An 18860-nucleotide genomic window follows, 5' to 3' on the forward strand; every position below is an offset into this window, starting at 1 on the left:
TCTACTTCCTCTCTCACCCTCTCTCTGTTTTGACCCCCTCCTCCCTCGTTCACTTACTTTTCATCATTACGTCCCTCACCCTCTCTGTTATGGGCTACTGTAAACTAACAAGGAAAGGACAAACATCTCACACTCTGGGTGTACTTTCACAGCTCCAGTGCCCCCCCCCCCCTCACCCCCCCCCCCCCCTCTCACCCCACACACACATACTAGAGCTGTCATGTCATCTGTCATAAGTCCTCCAGTTGAAATCAGTGGCAGTGCAGCATCAAGCCTCTGCTCTTCACATTATCAGTGTTTGTTGGAATTTCAAAGGCTTTTATACATTTTTTTTGTCTTTTTTCTTCTTCTTCTTCTTGGATTGTTTGTAAACAAAGTCGTTCCTCTCGTTGACCAGTCGATTAATCGATCAGCAGAAATACATAATTCCTCTCGCATTGTTTCAGTCAAACGTCCAACACATGCAGCCACTTAGAGGCGACGCCGCTCGTCTCTGTTGTCATCGGGTGTGTTTGGTACTGCGGTTGGACCGAACCAGACACCCGGGGCTTTGGAAAACTGTGATGGACTTTGTTTTTAATCGACATTTCCTGATGTTTTCGCACACAAAAGCAGACCCACGAAGGAAAACAATAACACTCACATTCGTCGACACAGCGAATTATTGTTATTGTACTAATAGTTCAATATTACTCGTGTTAGAAAAAAGAGAAAAAGAGGGTTTGTTAGTGAGAGCGGTCATCTTATTGCACTCTGAAATAAAGAGGTCAGAGGTCAGCCTCGTCGGAGCGGTTGCACGCGTCCTAGAAAAAGAGTGTCAGCGTGTGAAGAAGACTCTTTCTTCTTCTTCTTCTTCTTATCTTCTTCTTCTTCTTCGTCTTCTTTTCATTCTCCTCCATTCTCTCCTTCGGCCTCAGAGAACTCGACCGTACACAGCGTCCCTTATCTCTTGTCCGCTCCTTCACCACATTTGGACTGTGGAGTGGAGGATGTGTGTGTGTGTGTGTGTGTGTGTGTGTGTGTGTGTGTGTGTGTGTGTGGGAGCTCGGTGGAGTCCCAGCTGACCGTCAGCGAGGCCTCCGAACGCCTTCTGACTCCCTCAAGTCGGATTAAACTCCACTCCAGGGAAGCGGCCTCTCCGGCCCCGCTTGGCCGTGGCGTGATCGGCGTTGCTCCGTCGCTGAAACCGTTGCGTCCCTTCGCGGCGCCTCGTGGTCGCTCCGTCTCCTACCGGTGCCGCCGGTGAAACCGCCACGTCCTCCACGGGCCTTTGGGATGTCTCCTGTCACAGCATTGGGCTTCAGAGAGCTTTCTTCTCTTCGTCTTTTACCTTCAGACTCGTATTATAGCGTCCTCTCGTTAGCCGTTCACCATCCTCCTTTTTTTCTCATCAGGGTTCGGGCCTGTGTTTTCTTTCTTTCTCTAATTCCACCCCCACACTCCCCTCCTCTTCTCCCTCTCGCCCTCAGTTTCTGGGAAAAAAAAGAAAGAAAGAAAAGAAAGACTTTTCTCCTCGTCTAAAGATTATTCCACAGCCCCGGAGGAGCGAGTGCAGACTGGAAGAGAGCTTTAATGGACAATTGCCATCTTTGATTTGACGCCTGATTGATCGCCTGTCATCTGGCCGAGCCTTTGATCTGTTCATTCCCGATAAGTGTCAATAAATCACCCCCCATCTCCTCCCCCCTCCCTCCCTCCCCCGCTCCGAGAGGGGCCCGCTGGAGTCACGTCTGGCCCTCACAAAGTTCTCGCCATTAATGCCGCCATTTAATTGCGTTTCTTTTTGTGTGTATCTATTCCCACCCCATGCACACACACAGACTTTTATTAGCTTTGATTTCTTAGCCTCCCCCCCTCACCCCTCCCTCCCTCCCCTTCTCCTCAGACTTGACGAGGATAATGAACCGCTCTCGGCATTTATTTTATGTTTCCCATTGAAGTGGAGGGACAGGCTCTGTGTTCTCATCAGATCGTTTTACGACGGCAATAATTTGCGTTCAAGCTGGAATTTTCGCCATTTCCCCCCCGACCTCCATCCGGTCCCGGAGCTCTGGTGTTGTGGCATCCAAACGCTTCACGGCCGTCCCTCCATCGTATCGGGAGGTTTTTGTGTTTTTGTGTTATTATTTTTTACTTCAGCACACTCCTGTTCACAACTTTGTTTCCTGCTCTCAAGCCGGTCTCCTGCATGCGCCCGCAGCCGAACCAGCACGCGCACGCAATTACAAATGTGCAGCGGTGCATGCTGGGAGGACATGCTGCAATGACTTTATAGTGCGTATAAACAAGCATGCGATACTTCTCGCCGCACGCACACACACACACACACACACACACACACACACACACACACGTAGAGTGGTATGAAAAATGTAACTATTAGCCTAATCGTGAGGCGGAAGACTGCTTTGCTCCATCAGAACGGGCCGTCAGAGAGACTTTGTTTCATATTTGATTTAATTGTCTGCCCTCTGACAGCCACATTCATCAATGGCCCTAATGGTCAATCAGAGGCTGGCACACACACACACACACACACACACACACACACACACACACTGAGAGAGAGTCTTATGTATTCTCAGCCCAGGGCCTTACTTGATCAAATGTTTTAGCCCTAATGGACACAATGGGGGGGGATTGGCGTACAGATGGACGGACGGATGGATGGATTGATTGCTGCACAGCGAGACGACTTTTTATTCATCCGGAATGAGCGAGTGCGCCTGCAGTGGGAGACGGCGGAGACAACGAGGCATTTATTTCTCTGATGAGCGGACGAAGACAAACAGGCGAAGGAGGAGTTTCACTTTAGACTATTGGCAGCTTCCTATTTGTATTTATTTCTTCTATTTTTTACCCTTCATTCCTCCCTTTCCTCCACCTCCTCCTCCTTCCTCGCTCACAGCTGCAAGTCATAAGGTGGAGGAGGACGGCGTGGCACACAGAGCGCGATGACAAATTGATTGCGCCGTCGTGATGGCAAGCGTTATGGCAGGATGGCAAATGATAGGCCTTGATTAGGAACTCGGGAGGCGGCGGAGCACACCCCGACCTTATTATTTATAAAAAACAACTTCCAGCTTCCTTTCTTTCTCTCTTTTACGTCACTGGTTCTGTCTCTCTGTCCTGCACCCGGTAACATGAAGCGATCCCCGAGGGCGCTGCGGTCCGAGCCGGCAGATAGATCACGCCGGGCTTCGCTGCTTCACTCAACCATCAAATTTGAGAGAAACGACATAAACCCGTAAATCTGGTTAAAGGTCAGGAGCGGCCTTCCCCTTTGAATCTGCTTATTTGGGGGCTTCTCATGTGGTCTCAGCCGGTTTTCCAGGCTTAGTCTTCCTCCAACATGGCGGCGAGCGCGGGCCGACTCTCGGCGTGTGCGGCACAGAAGAAGAAGTAATGATTCACTCTACGTCACACATCTTCCTCCATCTTCCTCGCATCGTGATCCCACACATTCACCCTCTCTCTCCCACCCTGCAGACCTCCTCACACACACACACGCACACACACACACACACACACACACACACACACACACACACACACACACCGCCCCGGCGCGCATTCAGCCGTCTAAAAAGAGGAGTTGTTTTGCCAGCTTCATTAGCGTTCTCCTAATTAGCCGGAGCATCTGATGGATCTCTTGACGGGCCTAATGATTGGAGATGACAAGCTCAGCACACTGTCACGCTCGCCAATTAGGGTCCGCGGCGTGGTTGGATGTAATCAACTTGATCTTACACTGTCCTCATTTGCCCGCCCCCTCCCTCCCCCCCCACCCCCACCCTCTCCCTCACGACTCCATTTTTATTTCCTTTTTTTCTAAACCCCACCACAGGTGGAGGCTTTTGGGACGGCGTTGGCGCGACCTGTGTGTGAGCGTCCAGCGGGTTTTGGGGTGGGGAAGCCAACGCGGGTCGCTGCTATATTTAGCATTTCAGGGATTGTTGAGGTTTGAGGCGTCGTGCGAGCCCCACGCCTGCTCACCCACGTCCGTACAGACGCTTTTCTTTCAGAGCAAAGTGTGTTTATTTGATCAGAAAAAAAGGACAAAGCTCGGGGCGAGCGCTGGGCTTTTTTTTTTGGTTCCGGGCGCTTCAAAGCCAGGCGAGACCAAACAGATCATTGTTATGGGACAGGAAGCGGCGACGTCCAGTGTGTTTTTTCACCTGTGTGTGTGTGTGTGTGTGTGTGTGTGTGTTTTTACATTTCAAAAATCCCACATCCTCACAAGCGTAACCGCAAATCTTTTGTTTCTGTGGGTTCTGTGAAACGAAGGATGTTTAGCAGCAAGCAGCAGCTGCACTGTGTTAACATAGCACTGCAGGGTGTGTGTGTGTGTGTGTGTGTGTGTGTGTGTGTGGAGGTGTTTTGTTCTCCTGCGCGCTCCCTTCTGCAGATTGATGACGTTGACACCGGTCATTATTAGCTACTCAATGACACTTTCCCGGAGCGGGAGGATTTTTCAACCCCCCAGCGTTGATTTCTTTTTTTTTTTTTCCAGAAACACCTATCATCAGCGTGGTGTCCAAAGAGGCTAAGCATGATTTATGTAAATATTAACATCAAGACAGATCTGGTTCTGTCCAACCGGAGATAGATGGCAGCCGAGGAGGGAAAAGCAGCTGATTTCTGGGATTTCTCTGCCGCTCTGCGTGTGTGTGTGATTGATTGTAGATGAGAGCCAGAGATTAATCATGCTCCATGTGTGTTAACGTTGCACTCGCCGTGGATCTAAGTCGAGATGCAGTGGCCCATTTAAATATACTCACACACACACACACAGGAGGCAGCGGGCACACGAGCATGCACTCACCATGCACACACACACACACACACACACACACACACACACACACACTTTTTGCCATTTTAGGACACACGTGACGTGAGAGCCGATGTTGTTTGTGAAAGACAAATGTTGATAATATTCTGGCACCTTGTGCCTGAGCCTTTAGTCCATCCATAATGAAACATGGCAACGTAATGAAGCTCATTAACCTTGTTAAAAATATCTTGATAATTGCGTTCATGATGAAGAGGGTGACAAATAATCGTTCATAAACACCGGCGTTCACTACAATGTCCTCTCTGTTGTGTCGAACAGTCGAATAGTGTTGTTACATGCGGCTTCTGGCAGAGCCATGTTTTACAATCCCTCTTCAACATTACGAGAAGGACAACAAGTCGACACGGTAGAATTACTAAAAAAGTCCCTCACTGAAAGACGATATCTGGAAGGTTCCTCGTCCTCTGATTTTTAATAAAAAGATGTTTGAATAACGGCGCTGAAAAGTAGTTTCCTGTGAGAGCCGCTGGTCCTGTTCCTGCTCTGCTCCTCCGTCTGCAGCAAACACTCCGACTCTTCACATCCAGGAGGAAGCGACACACGGGGAGGTTTTTATTTTTTATTTTTTAAAGTATATGGTTGCAAAACATTCCGGTATTTATTCAGTCAGGGTGACGTGTTGTCACGTGATTGAACTGTTTCTCTGGAGGCCCAAAAAACGACTTCAATCTCAAACCAGACGTTTCTTTGTGTTCGGTTTATTTTCTGCTTTAACTTTCTCAAACTGCTGGATCGCTCTCAGATTCGTCCGGGAACTGGTTGTAAAAAATAATAATAATAATAACAGGAATAATAATGTGCTTTATATTTTTGTCACTAGTCGCCCTGACTGGTGCATTAAATTGGTGCAGACTTTCCATGATTTAATTTGTATATTCTATTTTTTTTTTCAAATAGTTTGTTGAATTGCATTTTATAATTTATTTAATTTTTTACATTTTTTAAAACTTTTTCACCAGAGGTTCTTCTGTGCCGGAGGTTTCCGACGATTCCCAATGATTATTCTATCAGGCACAGAGCAAAACACATATAGTTAGAATATGTAGTTGGATCCGTTGGGGACAGAAAAGATATTGAAATGAAACTATACTTCATACTCATATGCATGCGGCCGGTGAAGAGCGGTCGGACATCGCCTCGGAGATCAGGATCAAAAGTCAAACCGGTTTTACGGCCGGCAACGAGCTAACTCGGCTAGTTTGAGTCGTCCCGCATCCCAGATCTCCCCCTCCCCCCCTCCCTCCCCCCCTCCCTCCCATGTTGCACACTCTCCTGCGTCTCGGCCCCCCGATCCTCCGCTGCACTGCTCAGTGCAGAGTGAGTCTTTCCCAGGCAGCTAACTGACACTGTGATTAGTTCTGGCCCTCCTCTCCTCTGCCTTTTTTTTTTTTTTTTTTTTTTTTCAGGGCCCCCAAAACGACGCCCTGTACCACAAAGAGGAGACGAGAGAGAGGGAGAGCAGATATAAAGTGGGGAGAACTGTTGCATACTTAAATATTCTATCACAGGGGGACAGAAAGACAGAAAGGTAATGAGATTGTGAAAGGAGGAAAAAAAAAAACAAGATTATGTGCTTGGGCAGGAGGAAGCACGAGCGAATGAAAACACGAGCGAGCAGACAAACGACAATCATAGACGGAGAGGAAGAGGGAGGGGAGACACAGCCCCCCCTCCCCCCCTCCTCCCTCCTTTCCCCTTCCCTTCCTTGAGGATAAGTGGCTGATGGTTTATAAACAGTGTTTCTTTTCCTCCCTCTCCCAGAATCTTCCGTCATGGCTCCCATTAGGTTGACAGCTGTCAATTAGAGCTCCCTTGGTCTGGCGCGCTGCACTTTATTGCAGGCAGTTGATGCTGTCATTTCGCTCCCAGTTTCGCCTTGAGCGTTATCACGAGCGCTCAAACAGTCAATAGCTGATGCATCAGCAGTTATTTCTTAAATTGGCTCACAAGGCTGCATCCTTTCCTCATTTTTTTCCCTTCCTTCCCCCCTCCCTCCTTCCTTCCCCCACTCCTCCCATTCTTCTCCCTCTCTCTCCATCTCCTCCGTGTTCTCCTTCTCCTCCCCAAAGATGATTTGTGAGCGAGCGCAGAGCGGTGGGTTGTGTCTGAGGAGCGCACGAGAGGGCAGAGACGACGCATCTGCAGCTTTATTTTTATTCGTTTGCTTGGCATGAAGTTATGTATCCGAAATAAACATCAGCTGCAACTGAACGTGAGTCTGAGGACGGTTCCACAAAAGGAAGATCAAATAAATACATTTATTTGTCATATTTCCAATAACAAGAGGGAGGGAGAGACACATACTTTGTGTCTCCTTGGGACATGTTTCTTTTATTATTCTTAATAACATCCTTATGATTGTAGCAAAACAAATCAGAGCATCTATCTTAAAACAGCTGTGAGTTTAACGCTCTGATCTGCAAATTAAAGATACAAATGCACGCAAAGCAAAGCAAAGGCGTGGAGATTCAAACGGTCACACAGGAAATGCACGGCAGCGTCCTGAAACACGCTAAGAGAAACAGAATAAGAGTGAAAACACAAACACATAATAAATCAAACTAAATGGCTGCATTGGACTTTTTTTGTGTACAAAACATGTAAAATATATTAAACATCAAATAACATTTCGGGCAGTGGATATCCACATGCTGTTTGAAGACAGAACGTCAAAATGTCTTTTGTGTTTTGTGCTGGAATAAAATTTACAGTCTTTGTTTCTTCCCATAAAATAAAAAGAAAGAATATCTCGTTAAAGGTCTTGTAAACATACATGTAATAAATGTAATAATAGAGACCAGCAGCCCCTCGCTGTGAGGTCCCAATGACGGGCCCACACCAAGGCACCCTGGGAAAAAAGAGACTAAAACAGGAAATGGGGTGATCTACACACACACACACACACACACACACACACACACACACATCCTGTGCTGACACAAAGCAGATACATGTGCATTCCCTGATGCTACAGGAAGCTGCAGACCAGACCTGCGTGTGATGGAGCATGTCAGTGGGGTGGTCCGCCCGCGTCACACTCGTCACCAAACGCTGGATTATAATCCCGATTGACATCAGCGACCTTTTGGTTTCAATCACTTTTCTTCTTCTTTTTTTACTTTTCGAGAAAAAAACTTGTCAGTCGTCGTCGTCTGTCTCCTGCGAGACAACTGGCTCCTGTTTACGGTTATTTTTATCACATGTAGAGCCTGTGATACTCCCAGTCATGTCCAGGAGACAGTGTGTGTGTGTGTGTGTGTGTGTGTGTGTGTGTGTGTGTTTGCATCTTTTGAGTGTCATCTGGGCTCAGCTCCAGGTCTGGGTTTCTTCTTACTCTCAGTGGGGGTCGCCTTTATGTTGCAAAGTGTGTGTGTGTGTGTGTGTACGTGTGTGTGCGTGTGTGTGTGTGTGTGTGTTTGTGCGCACGCTCGCACAATCAGAGCCTCCTCGCTTCCCTTTTCCCACGGAGGCTTTGGCTGAACCTATAGGCAAGACTGGCAGCCATCAGTCTCGTGCGTGTGTGTGTGTGTGTGTGTGTGTGGGTGGTGTGTGTGTGTGTGTGTGTGTGTGTGTGTGTGTGTGTGTGTGACGGTGGCTGTGATGAAAGGCAGGGGAGCCAGTGAGGACCCCGTCTGAGGCCCCGGTAATCAGGGCCAGCCCGGGCTGACATCCTTCTCAGGCTGACAGCGCCTTCCTCCTCTCTCCTCACACACACACACACACACACACACACACACACACACACATGGCTGCTGCATAGTCACCACTCAGTCACTGCCAGCAGACAGTCCAACATGCCTTCGGCCGTCCCGATGCCTCCTCCTCCCTTCGTGTCTCCGATGCGTTTCAGACGCGGTGAATCGTCCTCGCCGCCATCGCTCCGGCTTTTAACCCAGCGAATGCGTCGTTTGTGGTGGCGTGCGGGGCGCGGTGGGAGAAGACGTGTGCATGCGTCTTTCCACCCCCCTCGTGAGGAGGCAGGTGAGAGAGAGAGAGAGAGAGAGAGGGGGAGAGAAAAAGAGAGAGAGAGAGAGAGAGAGACAGTCGACCGCGCCGAAAAAAGAAGAAAAAGAGAGATGAGAGGAGTAAGGAGGAAGGCTGTTTTATTTTATACTGCGAGGGCCTGTTGCTAATTAATGTTTCTTGGTCGGTTTCTGTCGGAGCTGAGTAATGTTTTTGATCTTTATGCCTGATAACTGCATACCTAATGAGATTTCAAAGCTGGTGGAGATGGGAGTTGCTGCTCCCTGCAATTATTGACAGATGCCTTTTCTCCGCCACTGGCTGCCGCGCCATAAATCCTTCCTCAGTAATGAGCTTGAGAAGTGCCACCCTGCCAGTGAGCTAATGAAACCGAGCGAGGGGTAGGGGGGGGGCGCCGTGCGCGGGCGTGTACGAGAGAGTGTGTGTGTGTGTGTGTGTGAGAGGGTGTGTGTGTGTGTGTGCATGCGTGCAAAAGAGTGCATCACACTCCTCTGCCACATTTTTTTCTCCTCTTTAAATGCACTCTGCAGATGTCAGCCACCTCGCCTGCTAGCGACAAAGAGAGAAAGGAGGCAGGAGAGAGATAGTCGATGAGGGGAGAAAAAAGGGAGGTGGGGAGAGAGAGAGAGAGAGAGAGTGAGAGAGAGAGAGAGAAACACAGAGCAGAAGCCTCCTCTGTGTTTCTCCACTTTATGAGGAGTTTCGGGGTGCTGCTGGAGGAGCTCAGGTTACAGCCCCATGTTCAGGCTATTTGTCTGGGTTTGGCTCTTTTATTTGAAATGCTGGTATCTCTGTTGCAAACGGGACTGTGATTTATATCATTGTGGCCCTCCCCCCCTTGCTCCCTCCTTCCTTCCCTCCCTCCCTCCCTGTCTCTCTCTCTCCCTCCCTACCTTCCTCCGTCCTTTCCTCAATCCCTCCCTCCCTCTCTCCCTCGCCGCCCTCCTTCCCGGATCCAGCGACCGGTTCTCTCTCCTTTTCTTCTCCGTTCCTCTCTCTCTCTCTCTCTCTCTCTCTCTCTCTCTCTCTCTCTCTCTCTCTCACTCTCTCTCTCTCTCTCTGCAACCCAGCCAGGGAAGGCAAAAGAAGGTGGAGAAACAAGAAACTTAAACCAAAAAAAAAGTGCTTTTATTTGTGCTAGGCGTGCAAAAGTCGATGTGTTAACATGCTCACGTGCTCAGGCGTTCGCTGCGCGGCTTTTTTTTTTTATCCCGGAAGGTTTTCCAGTAACCGAAAGGTGGAGGAGAGAGAGGGGGGGAGAGAGGGGGGAGAGAGGGGGAGGGGGGTGGCGCCTCGCTGCCAAACAGTCGATTTCCCCCCTCTCATCGTCCACGCCATACATCACAGACCCACCCTTCTCTCCTGACACAATGACGTGTGTCATTTATCAAACGGGGCCTTGCCAGGGCCCTCGCATATGTGTGTGTGTGTGTGAGAGAGAGCGTGTTGCGGTGCGTGCGCGAGTGTGTGTGTGTTTACAAGCACACATGTGTACGCGTTTCAGTGTGTAGGACAGTCTTTCCGTGCGTCTCCGGGGTCCACCCCCTCCGAGGCCAAGTGAGGGAGGGAGGAAAGGAGGAAGGGAGGAAGGGAGGAAGGGAGCGTGGGGTGAAGAGCTAGAGAGAAACAGACGGAGAGATGGAGGGGATTACTGCTGTTGAATGAGTGAGTGAGTGTGTGTGAAGTTTGGGAGGGGGGGGGGGGGGCAGCAGGGGAAGAAAATCGGCTGCAGTTCCACAAAAGCTTCGGCCCCCTTCAGGGCCATCGGGAGAGAAAACAGTGACCGCTCGCGATATTGATACGGCGACTTTAAACAGCATTTTACACGCAATTACTCACATTTCACATCATAAATAAGTATGGATCGTGAATCACGGCTCCATTAATCTCCGTGCGAAGGAACTCGCTTGGTGTTTGTCGTGTCAATAACAATCCGTGTATGTCTCTCTCTCTCTCTCTCTCTCTCTCTCTCCAGAGCTGGTGTGTCTCTGGGGTTGCTTGCAGGCGTGTATCAGTCACAGTGTCCAACACACACACACACACCGCTTCTCCCACGGGTTTCGGGCAGTGCAGTCTTTCTCTCTCGCTCTTCACTTTTCCCTGATTTCAAAGGGAGGCCTTATAGAAGATGGATGCTCCTTAAAAAAAGAAAAGAGCCCGTTGATGGATATGAATCTGGCCCTGCCATTCATCACTGCTATATTATTTAGACTGGATCGCTACAGAGCTGTAACCTGAGCTACGGCTCTGAGTGTGGTTGTGTGTCTGTGTGTGAGTGTGAGGACATGGCAGGTGAAGGAGAGGGTATAGGGGGGGGGGGGGGGGGGTGTAGGAGGAAGAGGAGGAGAAGGAGGGTACAGTCTTGGTCTCAATGAAAGGAGGAAAAGAACAATAACGGCGAAGGAGTGAGCGAAATTGTGCGTCAAGGAAAACACAAAGAAGAGGGACTAAAGGTCGAAGGCTCCAGAAAGGTCAAAAGGTCGGAGTTGACGGCGGATGTTTACAAACCTCTCCCTCTCTCTTGAGGCAATGCACGATAATATTCTGAGAGCGTAAAGGAATTAGATGAAGCCTTCGACATGCTCCAAACTAACTGAACAGCTAGTTTTGTTCTGGATCGATTTAAAGTGAAACACCAGCAAAGTAACGCATCATAAAGTGTTTACAGGTGTTAGTACTGCTGCATATGTGAACATGCAGGGGTCCAATAATGTTAAAGTTGTCGGGGTGCTAATTGGTGCTAAATGCTAATTGGTGAAGAACTGGATTTTCCAAGATGGCTACTCTTTCATTCCAATGCTGGTTTCCTCTTGGGCAAAAAAACAAAACTGCTTCTGGTTTCTACATTTTTGAGACTAAAGAGCATTCAAGTCCTCCAAAGACCAGCTGACAAGAATGTCCCTAATTAGTCAAAAATACAGTATTTTAAATATATTTTTTGTTACAACGTAAAATACATATTTGCATGCACAGATTTAAGTAAATGCTTTGTCTCCTCTGCATGTTCTGTAATTATTTTGCAAAGAGAGTTTGGGCACCGTCGTCTGGCTGCGATGGACTCTCAACATTCCAGTTCCTATTTTGAGATCTTCTGTTTGTGTAACCAATTGTCCATGAATCTAAAAGAAAAGAAGTAGAGACAAAAAAGGGAAGGAAGAGGGAACGACGGCAAACTCCATGCCTCCGTCTCCAAACTCCACCCGGCCCCGTAACCGCTTTAAATAAAAACAGTTACATTTAGGGGCTTTCTGGTATGCTCCCTCCCTTCCTCCCCTCTCTCTCTGCCCAGGTTTCTATAGCGCCAAGGCAGACGTGGTGATTTATTGTGGCCATCCATCTCTGGTACTCATCCATCACCGGCCGGTTGCTAGGCGATCATGGCAGCAGCTGTTTGCTTTTGAGTTCAACAGAGGGGCCGTCAGTCAGCGGCGGCAGGTGAAAAGCATTACGAGCGCGCCGTTGTCACGCCGAATAATTAATCAAAGGCCGGAAAGATAATTAAAAAGATATGACCCTTGCTGGTACTTGGTCCTGGGTTTTGCCCAGGAAGAGAGGGAGGGGGAGGAGGGAGAAACTGAAGAAAAAATATTTTAAAAAAAGGTGAGTGGAAGAGGAAGAGGACTCTTGCCGCTGATTCTTTGCAGTATCGTCCTCAAATGGTTCTTTGAGATGCTACCTTGCTTCTCACAAGTGCCTCCTTCCCTCCTTCCTAGTGGAGGAGTGGAATGAGTGATCGCTGATGAAACCGGCTCTCCTGTTAGTCTGCGGCTTCACTCCATTTAATTAGGAGAACAGGGGCAAGGGGAGAAAAATGGTGAACAGACCTGGAAGAGGCAATGCGAGAGCTCTTGAACCATGGTGTACAGAAGCAACTGAGCGGTCAATGTCACAAAGATTAGGCATTTGTAGTCGTAAACGTCCCCACCACTAAGATGCAGGCGGACTAATGTTCAGGTTGATGAGGTTTAGGTGTCACTTTTAGACAAGCGCCTGTATTAAAACAAAAGCTTAAACATTCTTGTGTGGGATATTTACTTCCATATTTAATGTCATAGAACAAAACGTTACATTATTTATAAGCGTGGATCTTCCTCAGACCTCATTTCAAGCATCTAACCAAAAGCTTTTCAAAAGACCGACGACTTTAAGAGGAGGGAAGTGGATGTGCTAAATGCTAACTGGTCGTCATCTGCTACATTTGTTTTCTATGAATGTCCAACAGAGTCCTGGGAGTCTTAAGCTAAAACCATACTATTTTTACCAACCTTACCAAGTGGTCAGGTTTTCTAAACCCTAACCAACACGGCTTCAAACCGTTAACCACGTGTTAGCCGATAACATAACCACGTGTTAGCCTACAACATAACCACGTGTTAGCCGATGACATAACCACGTGTTAGCCTACAACATAACCACGTGTTAGCCGATGACATAACCACGTGTTAGCCTACAACATAACCGCAGTTTAGCCTACAACATAACCGCGTGTTTGCCTACAACGGTAATCTTGTTAGCCTACAACGCTAACCTCGTGTTAGCCTACAATGGTAACCTCGTGTTAGCCTACAACGCTAACCGCGTGCTAGCCTACAATGGTAACCTCGTGTTAGCCTACAATAGTAACCTCGTGTTAGCCTACAACGTTAACCTCGTGCTAGCCTACAATGGTAACCTCGTGTTAGCCTACAACGCTAACCGCGTGCTAGCCTACAATGGTAACCGCTACCATTCCACACGAGGAGCAGCTGAGATCCCGATGATACGTCTACGTAACCCTTTAACAATGGGAATCATTCAAAGATCATCAATCTGTCCGTACATGTCTCCGGCCGACGTGCAGCATTGTGTGTGAGTGTTCATGCGTACATGCTGCATACACGCTCATCTTAGCATTCATATGTGCATTTACGTCAGAGCTGAAGAATCATATTCTTCTCTGTCACATCTTTGCTCTCCCGAGCCGGGTTCCCCCCTTGTGTTTTGACGGCCCTCATTTTCTCACCACTATTCCTTATCTGGAGATTGTACCGCGTCTTCACGCTGGCGGAACCGAACGCTCCGTACACACAACAAGCCGGGCCTGCAGACATAACAGCAGCGTGGGAAAGAAATACACAGACGGAGGGACAGAGGACGTCTTGTATCTGCACCGGGTTCATTTTAGGGCATCTGAGATGGTCTGGCAGCATTGGCACATCGCTCATGTTTTATAATAAATGTGTAAGACATTAGCTTGAAGAGGAGACGCTGTCCTCGATGAAATACTTTGAGTAAGCTTCTCAGTTTAACTGCCCTTTGGTACTGCTTACCTGTAGAGTGAGCAACACATGAACGTATCTATGAAAACATAACGGATTCTTGACTTCAATCCTTCATCTGTAATTCTTGGCAAAACATAATCCAGAAGGAAATTAAATGGTGTGATTCACACAAAAACACAAATGTTTGTAACCATTTTAAAATATGTTTTTCTTTGAGTGGCAAAAAAAACAAGGTGTTCTGCCCACAGAGAACATCATAGTGTGTCACATCGAGCTTATTACTCTAAGAGAGGGTTGTATTCAGGCATGTTTTTAGCCTTACTGTTGCTAGAAAACTCGTTTCTAGCTGTCCCTCTTTCGTGTTTCTGCTGAAGTTCATCAAAATTAAAAGTCTTCTGCTGGTTCTTGTTACCTGCATAACATAAAACAATTCCCTCAATAATGTAAAAATATCTCCCAGGACCAGAAGCATCTGTCGAATGGCCAAGAAATGTCACGTTAAAAGACTAGAAAGTCTCTTTGTGGCCCGATACTGGTCCACCTACAAGAACGTGACGGGGCGGTGTGTGAGGCGAAAAACAGAATGAAGGAAGCAGACTAGCGGATACATGTTAGCGCTTCTCTTAAAGAAGTGAATGAGAAAGAGCAGCAGGCCATTTCCTTTTCTTTTCCTCGGACGGCGACGTCATGACCCGCCCTTCTGTGGCTCTCATTACCCGTCGCCTTTGTTGGTTGGGTTGGTTAGGTTTTGGCATGAAATGTGAGATTGGGTAGTGAGGATAAGAGCATCGGAGTGAGCCAATCAGAGGCGGAGGAGGGGGGAGGCGGTGATCCTTTGCCATCCAGGGAAAAAAAAACTTATTGCGACCAGTACGCTGTTGTTTTCATCTGTACTGTGCCCTATTTGCTGGTAAATACCTCAATTATCTATTTATTATCCACATTCATACGTTATTTCAAATGATCTGCATGCCTTGGTATATTTAAAGGGTTCCATATGTTTCTTTATCTGAAAAAAATAGCGTTTCAAAAGAGGGACTGCGGTGCAGATGGAGGACTTGCAGACTGACAGGAAGACTCGACAAATGGTTACTTACCCAGATAGTTAGGACGGATAGAGAGGGAGAGAGTGTAAGGGAGACATGTAGCACTAGAAATACACAGACCGGGGGGAGAGCAGCAGAGATGGAGGCAGCAGACACAGCAGCAGTCAGCATTTAACATTTTTTTTCTTCTTTTTTTTTTAGCTTTCTACCTTTTCTGCCACTCTTCCAGGAATGATTCAGCCTGGAGCCTAGCCCCAGGATATATCCAGTCTCACTGAACCCTATCTCTCACACACATCCCATCTCGTAAACATCGCAGGATCCGGCGACGCAAATGAAAGCCTCTGTTTTGATTGAAGTAAATGAAAGAACACCGGCTATTTAAAGGCACGTCGGTATGCAGAATCACGAGCAGGAGAGAGCAGGAAAGAGCAAGGAGAGGGTGCGTTTGTGTGCGTGCTTTCATTAGCACTTATAACCCAGTCAATAGACACTTGATTGGTTAACATGTCGCTATTGATTCATCGACCGTTATAAGCTCGGCCGTTAAACGCCTCCCCGTGCTCGGCTGCTACTGTACGAGTGGAGTCGACTCTGGAAGCCGTCACATGCACACCTGAAGCGCCTGGAAATAGAATACATTCACAGCCACGTCTGACTTTCACTCTGACGTCTTCCCCCTAATCAAATAAACATCGAGCTCTCCGAGAGGTCTGACCCCGTCTGAAATATTATCCGGGTGTGCCGAGACCGAGTTCTCGGGAACCCGAATAGTGTTGAGCGTTCCTGAGCGACGCGTCAGTCATGATTTCAACAACAGCGACGTGTTTAAATAACTCCCCGATGTCAGACGGGCTTCGTTTCACTGGGCCGGTCACCGCCTGATCGCCACGTGGCGCCGGGCCAAAGCGACCGGATGCACATCTCAGCAGGAAGAAAAAAAAAACATTCCAGCGATCGAGGCCGCCGGCTTCGTTCACTCCGACTCCGAAGCCGAAGCCGCGTCGCTGCGGGATAAAAGCCGAGATGCGAAATCCATCATTCAGAAAGAGAAACATCCCAAAAATGATCACCGGACTCGAAATTTAAACTCCACCGTGAAATGTTACGGAGCATCGCGAGGCTTTGACTTACCAGCTGGTGGCTTCACAGGGGATGTAAATACTTGTATATTTAAATTAATGAGCATTGAATATGAGATAGTTGTGTGTGGCAGTGCACAAAGCATTAAATTAAAAAAATACTCAAAGCGCTCTAAAGCGATGCGTTTCTTTTATTTTGCATTATGACTTCTCCACCAAATGAAATGCAGCGTTTGAATGAAAGGTCTCATTCATCAACATCCCGCAACATCAGATGCTAAGAAATCCAGCACAAAAATGAATTATGCAATTCCGTCACATCGCCTCAGCTCCAGCTCATTCAAAAGGCAAAAATTGTCTCCTTTTTGGTGCTCGCGCATTTTTAAAAAGCTGTCCGGTCAAATTTGTCAGCATCTCGCCCAGATAAATGCGTCCCATTGTTTTTGTCCTCAGCGCCCAGGGTGATGGGGACAAATGTAGCTTTGTGAGGCGCGAGACTCTTCTTCTCTCTCACACAGATAATGTGATCAAGCCCGGATGAAGCTCCTATACTCTTTATAATGGAGGTATTTTTAGTGAAACACCACGAGATAAGGGGGCGGGGGAGGGAGGGATGTGGCCGCAGGATTTTGGCGTCTTTGATTAAACCCACACACACACACACACACACACACACACACACATGCACGCACAAGTTCAATGTAAGCTTTACAAAGTGTGTGTGTGTTACATTGTAAATCAAAGTAATCAATGGTGGCCTGTGTCGAAGCACGCCAGAGCAAACTTACTTTTTGTACAGTGTGTGTGTGTGTGTGTGTGTGTGTGTGTGTGTGTGTGTGTGTGTGTGTGCAGCCATCCCATGATGTCCCGCACGCTGCTGTCACAAATCACAGCTCCATCGCCGCGGTCTCTGTATGTATGGTTTTGATGTGTGTGTGTGTGTGTGTGTGTGTGTGTGTGTGTGTGTGTGTGTGTGTGTGTGTGTGTGTGTAAGCCGTACAAAGCTGGAACATGAGACCCCCCACCCCACACACACACACACACACACACACACACACCTTACTGACGCCATTTAGGCACCGTTTCTGCGACATTAAAGACCTTTCTTCTGTTTCTTGTGAGTCTTTAAGCGCCAATTACATGATTAAAAATGGCGGCCTCCATCCTGACACAGATCATCGCTGCCTGTGTCACACACACACACACACACACACACACACACACACTGCCGCAGACATAAATCCAGTGCTTTGAAACTGACACCCCCTCCCCCTTTTCCCCTAACAACGCCGCGCACCCCAACACACACTGCTCCCCCGTGGCCAAGAGGAGAGGTGTTGATGGACCTGCGAGGGCCGGAGATCCATCAGGTGACCACGCCGCGCGACAACAACAGGCTTACAACAACACGCTTACAACAACACGCTTACAACAACACGCTCACAACAACACGCTCACAACAAATCAAAGCCCAAAATGGATCAGAACACTTAAGCTTCTGAGGGAGCGCGACATGCACGAGGTCCTCACGCTGCAGTACGAACATCAGAAACAAACGTAGGTTTTTTTTATGGAACAATATCAAAAGGACATTCTAGGAAAACCTCTTCTGATATCTGAACGCAAGGCAGGACCTCGAGGTTTGAAGCTGGGCTGAAATGCAGTCGTAGGACAGCATTTACCTCAGATGACGCCTGTTTCAGCGTCTTGACATATGTGTGTGTGTGTGTGTGTGTGTGTGTGTGTGTGTGTGTGTGTTAGGGCTTTCACCAGTGTGGCGACTCGTCATCGTAGAAACACACAGTGGGCCGGCGGTGACTTAATTATTGCTTACTTTGTTTCCTTCCAGTATGCAGCTTGCTTTCTTTTTCTCTCTCTCTCTCTCTCTCTCTCTCTCTCTCTCTCTCTCTCTCTCTCTCTCTCTCTCTCTCTCTCTCTGTAATTCATGTTCTGTTTTATTGGCTCGACATGCAGCGGTGTTTATTGCCAAAGCAGAAGACAAGAACAGACACTGGGACAAGAATAAATAGCGCCGAAAGTTCCATGTGGCGCTTTTGAAAAAAAAAAAAAATACAAAATGAAATTCAGCGAGTGCTGCTTGGTGAAGTGATGGAGCTGCGTGGCGCGACGAGGCTGTTTTCTCTCTCAGTTTGTTGTGTGTAATTACACATATTAATCAGTTTTATTTTGAAAAACATTTAGAAAATCTGCGATTGTAAGCAAAGAGGTGACAAGCTGGCCGTGTTATCTGAGTCCGGGTCTTTCAGCTGCTTGTTAGTTCTTGCATTGATTCCTTAATCCCTCTTTTCAAGCTCTTCCTCCTGCACATGTAGCCTAGCTTAAACGGCTGCATTGCGTAATAAATAGAGGAGACAGCGTTTCACCTCCACTACAGCAGAGTGATATGCTGAACCGCTGAAGAGCCGACATTCGGTCACATGACGCTGCCGTCTTACGATCTTCAGGCGTGGCATCGCCCCACAGTGCACGTCCGCCATCTTTGTTAGCGCCGCGCCGCTAACCGGTGCTAACGGAGGTCACATTGAGTTACATTACGATGCGTTCAATCTCCATTCAGTTAAACACAAGTGAGAATTTAAAAAATATTGTTTAGGGGCGAGAAACTTAA

General features: G+C 47.9%; 1 protein-coding gene across 1 annotated transcript in view; it reads left to right on the forward strand.

Annotated features, from left to right (window-relative positions):
• Positions 1-18860, forward strand: part of tshz3b (teashirt zinc finger homeobox 3b) — a 33995-nt gene that overhangs the window by 178 nt on the left and 14957 nt on the right. The window lies entirely within an intron of this gene.

The sequence above is a fragment of the Clinocottus analis genome, unplaced genomic scaffold (genome assembly GCF_023055335.1).
Source record: "Clinocottus analis isolate CAN_PGR_092001 unplaced genomic scaffold, fCliAna1.0.p SCAF_1, whole genome shotgun sequence".
Lineage (NCBI taxonomy): Eukaryota > Metazoa > Chordata > Actinopteri > Perciformes > Cottidae > Clinocottus > Clinocottus analis.